General features: G+C 38.5%; 1 protein-coding gene and 1 pseudogene across 2 annotated transcripts in view; one reads left to right on the top strand and one right to left on the bottom strand.

The window, feature by feature from the left end:
- The window catches only part of Ctnna2 (catenin alpha 2), a 1,043,423-nt gene that overhangs the window by 222,823 nt on the left and 805,678 nt on the right, over nucleotides 1-14,922 (bottom strand). The window lies entirely within an intron of this gene.
- Nucleotides 144-719, top strand: LOC105742531 (annotated as a pseudogene).

The raw sequence follows: 14,922 nt of genomic DNA, 5'->3' as shown, positions 1-14,922 counted from the left end.
AAAGAAAAAGAAAAAGAAAAGAAAAAGAAATCAATCCTAAGGCCCCTGTCCAGCTGCCAAGAAGACCCTGCGCACTGCTGTCAATGCCCGGGTGGAGGAGCTGAGGTCAACATCAAATTTGAAATATTTAAACTATTTCCACAATGTTGACAATTAAGTGCGTTGTTGTGGGTGACGGTGCTGTTGGTAAAACGTGTCTCCTGATATCCTATACAACAGACAAATTTCCATCTAAATATGTGCCAACTGTTTTTGACAACTATGCAGTCACAGTCATGATTGGTGGAGAGTCATACACTCTTGGGCTTTTTGATACTGCAGGGCAAGAGGATTATGACAGATTACAACCACTGAATTACCCACCAACAGATGCATTTCTAGTCTGATTTTCAGTGGTTTCTCCATTCTCATTTGAAAATGTGAAAGAAAAGTGGGTGCCTGAGATAGCTCACCACTGTCCAAAGACTCCTTTTTTGCTTGTTGGGACCCAAATGGATCTCAGAGATGATCCCTCTACTACTGAGAAACTTGCCAAGAACTAACAGAAACCCATCACTCCAGAGACTGCTGAAAAGCTGGCCCGTGATCTGAAGGCTGTCAAGTATGTGGAGTGTTCCGCACTCATGCAGAAAGGCCTAAAAAATGTGTTTGATGAAGCAACATTGGCTGCCCTGGAGCCTCCAGAACCAAAGAAGAGCCGCAGGAGTGTGCAGCTGTGAACATCTCTCCAGACCCCTTTCTGCACAGCTGGTGTCAGCATCATACTAAAAGCAATGTTTAAATCGAACTAAAGAATATAAACTTTTAAATTTGTTTCTGCAATAATGACAAATGCCCTGCGCCTATCCCCATGCACCCAAGGTGTGAGACAGGGCCGATAGGTATGCCCCCCAGCCCTCCCAGTACCAGTTAATTTTGAGTAACTGTGATTGTCAGAAAAGTGATCAGTATTAGTTTTTGTTTTGTTGTTTCAAAACCCTTTTTTGTTGTTGTTTAAAAGTAAGGCATGCTGACTCTGGAACAGACTAATTTGAATTGCTGAAGCTGCTCTCTGGTTCCACTGGAAAGTAATCTGGGACTGCTTAGTAATTTTTCCCTTTCTTTTTTTTTGGGGGGGTGGGTAGGGTGCATGTTGCAGGGTAGGGTTTGTATTTTATTCTTGTTTTTTTAAAAAAAAAATTCATTAATCAGTAGTCAGCCTTTAGGGGAGGAGGATGGACGGATAGATTCTACATTCTACTTCCTTTCTAGTTTAGAAAATGTGTTCCCCACCTGGTGCTCTTAGGAAGGAGTATAATAGATGCCTCGTTTGATAACATACTCCTTTTTACCTTTTTTTTTTCTCTCTCTCCACCCTTGAGTAGATCCAGTATTTGTTGAAGCTCACAAAAGTGGGTGGAAGCTCTCTTGCCCCTCCTCTTCTCTAGGATGCACTCTACAGGTGACTGTGGCTGTCAAGGAAATTTGTTTGTCACTTGCTGGTCCTTAAAATTTTTTTGGAAGTTAATTTTAACTTCTTTCACTGATAATGAAGAAAAGTATTGCATCTTTTTAAATACTCTGAATGGATTGAGTTTGTAATTAAAAAGGTTTTATTTCCCCATCAGTCATCGTCTCATATGCTTAGCATAGATTTGTAATTCAGTTGTGTTTTGTGTTCCTTGATTCCAGCAGACCTGACACAGAGGAGATAGGAGAGGTGGTGCTACAAGACAGATGCCTATGGGATAACTGGCACCCTCTTCCAGGTTGTGAGGGTGCAGTCCTGATCATTAAGAAGCTATGGGTGGACAGGGTGGGGAGAACTTAGTGCGGGCACCAGCTAGGGGGATCCCCTTATTTCTGTTTTCCATATGAGGAATCTTATAGCAACTGGTTGAGGCTCTCTAGTTTAATAAAAATCATGCAAGGCACCTTATAAAGACTCTTCATGTTAATAAGGACTTTATCAGCTTATTTTCCTTGTCTTATCCAGTTTTTAAAAATGTTAAGCTAATTTATTACCTTCTCCAAATCCTAATTCTTGTAGATTTCATGAGTGTTGAGCCAATGCTTTCTCACGTCTCAATCTGTATATATGCATTCTTTTCAGATGTATTAAACAAAAAATCATTTTAAAAAAGAGAGAAAAAATCAGTCTTATGCTACATAGGCCGGGTGAAAAATGAAGTGTAATGAAAAAGCAAAAGCTAGGTAAAAGAAAGCTGATGCAAATAGCTGGGCAGGGTCTCTTAGGCTGCAGCAGAGCATCACGCAGGGAACTGCAAGCCCTCACAGTCAGGTCCATCCTGAAGCAAGTTAATTAGAATATGCATGGCTGGGGCCCCTCTTACAGTCTTGAACATTCTTCTTGTAATGCTCATATGTAGACAGGATTCAGAGACACGGGGTAGGTGACATAAACGTATTAAAAGCAAACCCTAAGGCAGTGCAAGTTTGAAGATTTTTCGGTTACAACTGAGGATCAAATGCAGAATATGTTGAGTTTATCTTATTACTTAATATTGCCCTATTTCCCTTACATGAGAAATCCAGTTTGGTCAAGGAAATGGGAATGTCCTTTTAGTAAGTGATGCTTTCTTACGCAACCTGGGATCTTCACAAAGGATCTGAGGGTGAGGATGGAGAGGGTCCGTATGACTGGAGTCCATCAAGGAAGAGCCCTGAGACCTCCTGGAAAGTTATTATGATGCTAACTCTCTGATATCAGTTTGTTTTGCTATAATTTGACACGTTCAGAAATTAGTTGCAGTAGTTAAAATTCCATTTAGTTGCTCTTAGTTATCTCAGATATTGTCATGAATATTCAGCAGCGTAATCTGGTGACAAGTTCCTGTGTGTCTGTTCTTTTAAAAATGTAGGAAGAAAAAGAAACTGATGTGAGGCCACAGACCAGTGACCACAGCACTCTGGGATGCTGGGGCAGAAAGTTTGAGTGCTTGTCCAACTGGGGTCACTAGCTGATTTAGCCAGTTGTTCTGCAAAATTAAAAATTAATAAAGGGCTAGGAATGTAATTCAGAATGAAGGCCCTGCATTCCAAACCCTCACACCACAAAGCAACTATGATGAATATAATATTTTCCTGACTCCCTCTTCTTAGATAAGTGGGCAAGTTTCTCCATTGCTTCTCAGTCACAGCCGCTCTTCACCCACACTTACCTCCCTTCAGCCCTGCCATTCACAGATTTCATAGATCAAGCTAAAGGAAACTCCCATCCTTGCATTTGTTTAGAAGTTTAGATGCCGAAGGAGCATCATTCCATTGCAGTTATCCTCAAGTGATAGGAAAAGAGGTCGGGTCTGCATGCAAAAGAGAAGTCCTATCTTCCAAAATTAGAGGGAGAAAAGGAGGAAAGTTCTCACTAGTGAATTCCTTCTGCTGGTAGAAACAAATGCTCTCCACACACACAGGACATGCCACAGCATCCGTGCATGCAAGGAACTCTAGCGTTAGTACCTGATCTTGTATGAAGGGAGCAGGAACTCCTTGGTAGGCTGGAAGTAAGGTAAAAATTAGAGCAAAAATTCCACAGTAATTGCTTCTACTATTATGGACTACTGGAATATATGGGATTATTTTGCTGAATTCACACACCTACAATATTTGAATGGCAATGGAATACTCATCTCCAACAAAACTAAACAAAAAGGGGGATATAAATGAAGAACCATTTTGTAGTGAAGAAAAATATATACATATATATACATACAAAATAGGATAACATACAGATACTTTGTCTTAGTTCAGTGAGAACAAAGATTTGTAGTAATAGTACTTAGACAAGAGATCATGTGTGCATCTTGTACTGTGAATAACTGCTACAAAGACAACAATATGTAATGTATTAATTATTGTAACTGTTCTACTAACCTGTTTAGAAATTATCTCATTGCTATTTCTTTCTCAATAAAATTAATAAGAAAGAAGAAATTTGCTTCTATACTCCTATTGGCCTTAGAAAAATAAAACAGGTGACATTTATGATTATGTGGGCTAAATGCATGCTCATTGTGTAGACTGAAGGAATTCAGTTCATTTGAGAAAGTGAGCCATAGAAAAAGGTTATACTGAAGGGGATTTTAGCAGTTAAGGAAAAAATTGAGCTATTAAGCATTCTTTCCTAAAATATTCTATAAGATTAATGATGAAAAATTGATACCATGCACAAAATTAAGGTTTATCATTGAACTAGAAGAACATTTAACTTCTGGTTTCAACAATGTTTATGATTTTGATTGAGAATACTCCTAATGGTCATAATGCTCATCAGATTTGTCTGGAGAAAGCTGGAGAACTTTAAGCATTTGATAAACAAAGGCAATGTAATTCTAATATGTGTCCTTCAAAACAAAAAAAGAAAAAAGCAAAATCCTTGTTTCCCCTCCAAGAAATCCTAAAGAGGAAATTTTTTTCTACTTATTTTTTGTTTTGTTTTCATCAAAGAATAGGGATAAGGCTAAAACAAAAATGTATGCTGCTAGGTCCTTAAAATTCTGCACAATAGAATTCTTTCTTATTAAGATTCTATTCTGCTTTTCGCATTTTCTGAAAAGTATTTCTCTGAAGTTCACTAATTTACTTTTTGATATGTTTTCTTGGGAGGAATTTTATGAGGTGGTGTAATTTCCAGAGTGTCTTCTTTGTCCCTTTTAACAAAGATATATATATATAGTTTATTTGTTTGTTTTGTTTGTTTTTGGCAGAGCTGGGTATTGAACTCAGGCCCTTGCACTTGGCAGGCAAGTGCTTATTCTACTGAGCTATCTCCCCAACCCCCACATAATATATTTTTGGGGGACCACAGTGTAGGAAATTTCTAAACTAATCAAAGAAAACTGAAAGGTAAAGAGAGTGCTTCCCAAGCATAAACCATACAAACAAAAACTTCATGCATGTTTTGAATTTTAAAGGCCTTAGAAGAATAGATAGATCCACAGATCCCATGCTGGGCTGCCATGTACCACACTCCATGCAGATCAGTGGAAAGAGTGGGTCCGGTCTGGACACGCCAGAAGTTGTTGGCTCCAAGACTATTTCCATGTGTGGGCTTAGAGGCAGGTGCATCGTACACTCCTGAAGAGCTTTATCAAAGCGCAGATTCCTATACTGCACTTGAGAGATCATGAGTTACACAGCACTGGATGATATGACTAGGAATATGCATTTTGAAAATTTCATAGGCGACTCAAAAGAACAATAAAGTCGGCAAAAGCCCTCCCACTATCCACACATAGAATTATACTAAGCTTCCAAGAAAAAAAAAAAAAAAACAAGGACACCCATAGTGTTGCTGTGGCAACCACCTAAACTATTTTTGTTTAACCTTTGTCATTCCCCTTAAATGTTCCTGGTTGGGAATGTTTTTGAGCAGAAGCAATGATTAGGCTCTCACCAGGGGCCTGCTCCCACAGAGAGGCAGTCAAGAGGCAGGTGTTCACAAAATTCCCATTTTACAGGCCAGAAAGTGGTTTTACAGTGATGGACCCAATGTGACACAGGCTGTAAGTGACGGCAGCAGACTGAAACTGGGACATCTACCAGCCCAGGCTATTTATGAATTCAAGGAAATAAAGAAAAAAAGCTTTAAATCTGTAATTATTGGTTTCCAATGCTGTGTTTTCCATTATGCAAAGAAGGTTAGCACTCTCCCTGACTATATCAGTGGTGTCTGTGCCTTACAAAGCAGGGGCTCTGGGCTGTGTGAAAGTCGCCTATGGTAGGAGCTTACAAAAATCTGATTTCTGACTTTTCATCCATATTGCGCTAACGTCTTGCTTGGATGACAAAGTAAGGACTTTTACCTTTCCTCTAGGTAATTATAGACAATAATGTTTGAGCATCACTTATTAGAAAAATATATACCATCCTGGTGATGATCTGAATGGTAAGTACATAAAGTTAAGACAGTGTTTCTCCAAAAAAAAGGATGTCTCAGTTACTTTTCCCATTGCTAAGACAAAACACCCAACCTCTTAAATCAGAGGAGGAAAGGTTTACTGCAGCTCACATCTTGTTCAGGTTTTAGTTCATAGTTAGCTGGCTGCAATTCAGGGTGGCCCAGCAGAAGGGCCTTGAGAAACACAGGAGAAACACTTCATGGCGGGCAGAAGGCAGCAAAGCCACAGACAGAGTAGCAAAGAAACAACACCAGACCTGCCCTCTTTCCATCCCTTTATATCCATCCAGGCTATGTACCCTTTGCCACCCTCACCTGCAGTGGGCCTGCCCCGTATCCACACATAGAACTATAGCAAACCAATCAGGGGACTAACTTAGTAACCTTACACTCTTACTTCCTGCATCACATATTTAATCCCAGCACCATACCACCTAGATCCAGCTTCCTCTGAGAAGCCCTACCTATGGCCACAGGGGAATTTAGGGGGACATCTAGACACAAGCCATAGCATGTGATTTGACTTTGAGAGGAAAATGGGCTATATCTTAATTAAAGTTTTGATTGTCATGATTGGGGTTTATTATTGGTATTTGATCAGTATAGGCCAAGGATACTACAGTATAGTTGTCTTAGCCTTCTGGGGAGGTTGTAACAAAATACTATACTCTAGGTGGGTTAAGCAACTGTAATTTATTGTCTCACAACTCTGGAGGCTGGCCACTGAGGTCAGATGTTTGCATGTTTGAGTTGTGATGAGGAGATTCTTTGTGACTTTCATAGCTATCAGCTATGGGGCACCTGTCTGAAATTAATCCCATTACAAGGGCTCCACTTCCATAGCTTCATCAAACTCAATTATCTCCTGAAGACACCATGTCCAAACACTATCCTATTGGAAGTAAAGCACAAAGCAGAGAAAAATATATCAAAGAAGAATTTGTCCTCAAATGTCAACAGAAATGAGGTTGAGAAATTTGGGGTTAAGGTTTTGGCAAGGAAAACACTCTATCTTCTAACTTTACCCAGTACAACCTGCTGCTGCTCACAGCCACTGTTTTCATTTTGTTCACTGTCTACCTTTCCCATCTTTGTTATCATATTTATAAATAAGAAACAACCCAGGTATGGCAGTGCAGGCCAGTGATCCCAGCACATGGGGAGCTGAAGCTGGAGGATCTTTGTGACTTTGAGACCAGCCTGGGCTACAAAGTCAGTGCAAGCACAGCCGGAACTGCATAGTGAGAACTTGTCTCAGAACAGAAAAATACAGTGTCTTTTCTTTTTCATACAACCAAATTCTACCGGCTCTTCATGCACTAATGCTTCGAAACCTCTGTCTGAGAGTGTTCCCACCTTCACTTATTTTAACGTAGCATTCAGTTTTGTTACAAGATGGCATGACATGGACTCTCAAAATTTAGAGCTGCAAGCACAAAGTATCAAGAGAGATCAGAGTGTGAAAACCAGCTTTGTCCTTAACCAGATAAGAAACTATGCAAACCTACTTTAACCTTTTCATGTCTCCCTAACCCACTTTACCAGGAATTTGTGAGGATCTATCAAAACGCCCACGTGATGTGCTCCATTTGGCACCTAGGACTCAGGACGCACGTAGCACATGTCAGGTCTCTTTTGTTACCCAGACACCTTCAAAGGCTTTCCTTAAATATCAGACTAATAATACCTCATACATAATGTGTCCTGAATACAATGTTAGCCGATTCTTAACTCTAAGTTCTCAACAAGCTTTTGAGCTGGGCACTATTATGAACTTCATATTTACAAATGATAAAATTGATGTGGCACAAAGGATTTTCCCAAGAAATGAATGACACTAATTTTATCATTCTGGAAACCCAGTTCCAGGGTCCCTTCACTGAACCACACACTACTCACCTTTAACAAGACCACAGGTCTCGTGGTTCAAACTTAACTATTCTTTTTGGTAGAGCATGAATGATAGCTTAGTCTTTTCAAGCAAATTGTTAATGATAAAAGAAGAGGTCATATCTCATGCTTATTGTTTGTGCTTTTACACTAAGGTCAGAGATGGAGCTCAATAAATATTTGTTGGTTGATAGAGAAAAGAAATGAATGGCAACCTGAAAAATTAATTTCCTTGCTTTGTCAGTTTGAATTAATCATATTGTGGGTTGAAGTTGCTGCTTATTTTCCATCCTAAAGCAAGCCAACCCAACTCTAGAGAAGAAGGCTTGATAAGGCTCTGTTACTGTCTTGCTATCTTAGTGAAGCAGCCAATGCTTCTATGAAACATGCTACACAACATCAACTGGGTTCACAAAGGCACCAAGCATGATCAAATGAGTTTCAGGTTCACAGAAAAGCTATTTTTATTCTACTTGGATTTTAATGCTTCAGGGCTACAAATTCATCTTTTCACCCATCACAGACACCAAAGATAGATCTAAAACATGTAACTGAAGACTGAAGTAAAGAAGTCTTCACTCATTATCAGCCTGTGATGCTGGGGAGAGACAGAGCTAAGGCCACTGCCTTCTCTGTTCTGAAATACCTAGAGACTAAGTAATAGAAGAAAAGAAGACAGAAATGATGGCAAAGATGAATATATCCTTTGTTTAGATCTCTTCCTGAAGCCACTCAAAGTTGTTTGGGAGGGGAAAAGATTTAAAAACTTGAGCTCATTAAATTCTTTTGTTGTCTTCTAGAGGAGGGGTAAATGGTAGGATCTCCATTAAACAGAAAACAAACAGACAGGGAAAAAGAAAAATAACTGTAGATTCATGGTCTCAAATTCTATCTCCGCACTGTTACCACTTCAAGGCAGTGGAACTCCATGGAAAGAGAGAGGGGTAGACGCTGAGCACAGGCAAGATGAAAACTGGGTTTCCTTGACCATGAAGGTCAGGGTGTGTGCAGACAGGGTGCAAGGAAAGAGAACTGCACAAGGGCCTCTCAGCTGTTTTAGAACAAGGAGCATTTGTACTGTAGCCTGGCAGTTCTGAAGAGGCTTTCTCTGTGGTCCACAGGGCAGGGAAATAAAATCAACAAGTCACTGAAATCTATGGCTCCTGCCCTATGGTCCATCCTGGGAAGTTCTCATCAATTAATGGGTAGCTGCGTTAAAGGACCAGTTAATGCCAAATGACCACATCTTATTGTCCCCAAAGGAGGCCTGAAAGAAATCAACAGAAAGGCTGATGCTTGGGCTGTGGGCTGATGGGTGGAAAAGTATAAGAATGACCCACAGGAACCTTCTTGTCCTTTGTCTTGTAAAGACAATAAACAAATGATTCTTATTATCTGCACCACACTGCAACAGGGATGTACACACTTGTGCAGGTCAGTAGTCCTCTTGCTGTCATTCCTCTGAGCTCTTTAGACAGAGAACTGCAGGAAAGGGCCAATGCCACCCTCCTCCCTAAGCTTGCTTGCAGGCCTGGTGTTCTTTTGTCCTCATTCTGTAACAGAATTTACTGTCAGCTGACCCTGGCTCTATCTCCAACTGGGAATATAATTAAGAGAAATGGAACCCTAAGTTATAACTTCTAGATTAACAACCAGAAGGATATACTAAAATGTTATAATAACAATGGTTATGATGATGATTGTGGAGGAAGCTTACAGAACAGATACTGTGTGGCAAAAATGGTTCTAAGGATATACATGGTGTTCCCCAAGTAGTTCTCACAAAGCCCTAGGAAGCATTCACTATTATTATTATTATTATTATTATTCACTATTATTATTATTATCATTATCATTATTATTCCCATATTAATGGCCAGGAATTTGAAGCACTGAAGAAATCATTTGCAAAATGACGCAAAAGCAAAAGAGATAGCACTGGTATTTTAATTCAGGCAACTTACGCTCCCATGTTTCCTTTCAAAGGAAATGAGATTTTACTATCAACTCCACCATAATACAGTTCTTCTGTCAAAGACAATGAAATTTCCCATGCAGCCAAACAAAAGGTAGAGAACAATGATCTAACAAGCGTTCTAGCTGTCAGAGAGGATTTAGCTTAGATAGAATAGCAGGCCATCCATTTTCCTATTACATTAAGAATGAGAAAAAGAACCCGCTGAAAGTGGCCTTGAATCAGGTTCGCCAGGGTTCAATATATGACTCTAAAGCTGCGGAGATATCTGGGTGTTCAAAGTGTCTGCCTGGCAAGTGCGAGGACCTAGGTTTGATCTTTGTACCCCATGTCCTGCCAACCCTGGAACCTTGCGCGTGCTGTGCTGCTGCCAAACTGGGTGCGGTGGTGCACACCTGTAATCCCAGTGCTGGGGAGCCTGAGACAGGAGGATCACTTTGAGTTTCAGCTACATAGTAAGACTTTGTATCTAATAGATAAATAAATAAAATTTAAAAGTTATGTGAGTCTATCACATACTGAAAGCTACTTTTGGTGACATACTTGAATTGTCTAGGCCTTGGGTTTGCTATTCACAGGAAACCACTCTCTGTCTCATAGAACTCATCACAAAGATAAAATGCAATCAGGTATTAAATACATAAGGTCTACATTGAAGTTAACACTTAATAATTGACTGTAACTGTCATCATTAACCTCATATTGGAAAAGGGTAAATATCACATCAAATAAAGTGAGAAGTCTTTGACTAAAGACAAAGTCTAAATAGCAACTTCTAAACAATTAATTATTAAAATTATAAATAAAGAAATAGTAGAGTATTTTAGGACTGCTGGGGTGACCAGAGAGAGATTCCATGGGTTTGTCCAAATCCTAATCCTATAACCAGTACTAGTATAAGTAGATCTCTAATTTTAGACATTCTAGGTCTAGTGAGGGTTTCCAGTAAAAAAGGAAATGTAGACTAGTCCAACCAAAAAATTTGTTGAATGTGTGACCAAGAAAAATATAGCACATTAAGTATAGATCTTTCAGCCTTTTCTATTTTCCTATCATGGATGGATGCAACCTTCAATATGGAGATAGAGTGGTAAGCAACTCAAGAAAGGAAGACGCCATGGATAAGACCCAGATAAACATAAAAATATAAAGAGTCAGAAATAAAATGGTAAAAAATAAGGAAAATGGGTTATAGGGGTTTAGTACTAAATTTAATTGTAAAAATAGTAAATAATGTTTATTATAATTTGCAATGTTCTGTTCTAGATTTGCTGCAATAACTTATATCATCCATAATGCCTCTAAATCTTTATTCTTCTATAGAGATGCGCTTACTGATTTATAGGAAGTTTAAATAAGCTAAGAACAGCGCAACTAGTCAGTGTGCAAACAAAGATCAAGTCATGCAATTGGAATCCAAGCCTGCTACTGACCTCTGCAATTTCCCCTGATGTCACATCAGAGGAAATTGTAGTTGTGGCATGATGAATAGTACTTAAGGAAAAAGAGAGTTTACTAAAGGGAATTTTAAGGGAAATTTTTACTTAATAACATCCCACATATCTTTCTACATCATCAGCTGAAACTGCACTGGATATTCTTCAAGGTTTTTATAGCCAGAACTACAAATTTCTGGGATATGTCATTCTACAAAGAATTGTCAAGAAGCTACATCAAGAAAGTTCACTTATGTTTAGATTACACATTTAAATACAAACTATTATTGTCTTTGAAGAGCAATGCATCAAAGGTAGATAAGTGACAGATACATTCATACATACATACATACACACATATATACATACATGCATTGTAGAAAATTTGCTAAAGTGTTGAGCTTAATGAGAGGTATTCTCTTTCAGACCTTACTTGCACTAAAATCAAGTAGACAGTCTCAATAGAATAGCATCTTAGTGGATCTCATTTCTGCCTGACATCCCAAGTGCAACCCACAAGATCTGACCTCTAGTTTCTGTTCTAATAAAGATGTCCCGCCCACATGGGCATCTCTGGCTCCACATTCCTGCTGACTTCTATTTTTCTTGCTTCTTCTGAATTAGGTCTTTAATTTCTGCTTGACTTCTAGTATCTTACCTGATTCGTTGGTTCATTGTACATATTTTGTGTGATTAGAAACATATTTACCCTACTCAGTTTTCTCTTCATTTTTTCACTAAATCCATTGATTCTCTTACAGGTAATATTTGCCAAACTTTTCTAACCTCATCATCCCTTCTTAGAAATATCTATCATAGATCGTAATATCCTGGGGTTTCACAGAAACAGTTACTGATATTTAAGAACAAGGTATTGATTAGGTTAAAATAGTTATTATTTTGTTTATGGTTTTGGTTGGGTTTGGTTTGGTATTGTCTTTGGAAATTAAGCCTACTCTTTTTGTTTTCAAACAAACATGGACACCAGAGAGACAGGTCAGTGACATTAAGTGCCTGCCTGGCAAGCACAAAACCCTGAGTTTAATTGCCTGTATCAAAAATACCCCCACATAAACAAACAAAAAAAATCCCATGAGCTTCTATGAATATGACATTATAATTTATGCAGAGTGTGCTGTCAATAAAACTAAGTATTTTTTACTTGGGTCAATCTTAAATATTTTCCATTGAACTTCAAATTTCTGCCTGAAAGTTAAAGATCTCCATATGATAAATCAGATATTCAAACAGGGCAGCAAAAAGGACACTTCATCAAATAACAGAAAGAGCTTTTTGCAAGACTTTCTAAAAGTCCCATGATAACAACTTCATAGGTTTGCTTCCTATGCTAATTTCTGAATGGTTGTTAAATATTTTGGTTCTTGCTCTGTCCAGCCATCGAGAATGATATGCTTTCGTATACTCTGTCCAAGTAAACTTTAGGAAGTCAAAAGAGCATTAAGGAATATGTGTGTGATTTCCAAATGGAAGATTTAGAAGTAAATTCATCCCTGGTCATGTTCATTTTCCTTACCCACAGTTACTGCTGTGTTTCAAGAAGTAGCTGTTCTACATGTTCAAGTCCTTCAGTAAGGAGGATGAGGAGAAACAAAGACTTGGATTTACTATAGAAGCCTTATTGGAAATTTATGAAGGAAAGAGAGATCTGTACTATTATAAGTCAATAAAATCGAGGGTTGTCTACAAGACATGATTATCAAACATGTTCTACTTTGTCTATTTGAGGAAGTTTAAGATCACAAGCCAGAATTTGATAGCACACAATCCAGGGACCTCCTGTGAAATGTTAGCTGTGCTTCTACAGCATTTATGTCCCAAATCCCTCTGTTCTTCCTCTGTTGCTGCGCAATTACACATGTAATTACCCTTGTGATGCTCTATCTGCCCTTTTCCCTGCTTCCTCAAAATTAAAGACCTAGGTCTACAACAACAATGTCTTTAAGGAACTTTCTCAGAAACAGACAGAAACACTGACTTTGTATTGATGTGTGAAGCATTCTGTACCCAAAGACGCATTCAAGCATTTTGGAAGAAACGCCAATGAGTTCATGATAACCACAATTTATAGCATTACCAGAAACACCTTTCACTTATTTAATTTAAAGTTTCTAAAACAGTTGGAGATGCTTTTCCTAAGAAGACGATGCAATTATCTGTTTACCAGAACTCAGTGGAAGGGAGATATTGGTTTTATTCTAGTTTATGCTAACACTTCTTTAGTTTTTTTATTCTTTCTTAAACGCTGCATGGTTCAAGTTTCTACGAAAATAGTTCCAGGATATATGCTCTATTATACCACAGCCAAGAGGAGGCAGGAAGACACTATGGACAAATTACTTAAACACCAATAACTTATTCTCGACTGTGTCCAAATGACATGTTTTCACTGTAGGCTCTTCTGACAGCCCTACTGAAAATTGCAACCACACACTCTCCATCTTCCTTCTTGTTCTATTTTTTTTTTCTTTTCCCATAGCATTTTCCATCAAGCATTATATAAGTTATGTACTTATTTTGCTTATTGTCTACAGTTTACTGAATGTTGTCTACAATATGTATTAAGAATTAATTCTAACCCTACAATTGGAATTAGAATTAAGCTCCCTAAAAGTGAGATTCTATGCTTTAACCGTTGATATAACTCATAAATTCAAAGCAGTGTCTGGGCTATAGTTAAAGGTCAATTAGTATTGACTCAAATTATAAGCACGGGCATTTAGATTCTACAATCATCTATGTTAATACCTTGTGGTATGACGTTTCTTTTCTAGCTTCTTTTTTTTGTGTGCAGGGTCTCACTACACAGCCCACATTAGTAGTGATCCTCCTGATGTCTGCCTCCCAAGTGCTGGGATTACAGGGTTGCGCCTCCACGTCCAGACTCCATCGCTGGCTCAGTGCACCCAGGTGTGGGGCCGGCACAGACATTTCTTAAGAAAACAATTTGAGTTACTTTCTTCACTGAAGTGTTTTAAGGACTAAGTATATAATGATGAAATTGTTTTCTGAATAATACGAAAATGTCATCGGAACACAACATGCTATTGTCAAGCAGAGATAGCTGCTTACAATGCTTCATTTATTCATTAGAACCTTTACTGTTTTTTTTCTTTTTTTTTTTTTTTTTTCCAAATGTCTTAACATCAACAAGCTGCAGTGGAAGTGAAAAATAATTGAAGATACATTTCTCCTGACTGTTTTTGTTGACAGGGTATCTTACTGCATACAGTAAGATACCCTGGATGCAGTTGGCAAAAGGTGCCAAATAGTCAAGTAGTTATTTAGACTCAACAGCATTTAGTTCATAATTATATGATATGTTGAATATCATTATTGTTTTCATTTCCCTTCCCTACTGTACTGTATTTACTTACATAATTTCCTGCAAATTCCCTATTAATAAAATCAAGGAAAGATTTTAAAAATATGTGTTCCCTCTGCAGTGGTGGGGACAGGTAGAATCTGAGAACAAAATAACAGAGCAGCTGCTCAGGTCAGGAGACACTGTGCCCCAGACGGCGCACAGGAGGACGTGGTCAGTACAAGACCCACCCTTCACCCTTCTCTAAGCCCTTTCAGCAAGTGAAAGTTCTTTCAGCAAGTGGCTTTTCAGCTGCTGAGGGCATGTCTTCAAACGAGGTCTTTCTGATTGCAAGTGGACTATACTGACAAAGAGGAGAAAAGAAAAGAATATATGTGAT

This window comes from Octodon degus, unplaced genomic scaffold (genome assembly GCF_000260255.1).
Source record: "Octodon degus isolate 3935 unplaced genomic scaffold, OctDeg1.0 scaffold00058, whole genome shotgun sequence".
Taxonomy (NCBI): Eukaryota; Metazoa; Chordata; class Mammalia; order Rodentia; family Octodontidae; genus Octodon; species Octodon degus.
The sequence above is the reverse complement of the archived record's forward strand: the minus strand, read 5'-3'. Positions and strand labels throughout refer to the sequence as shown.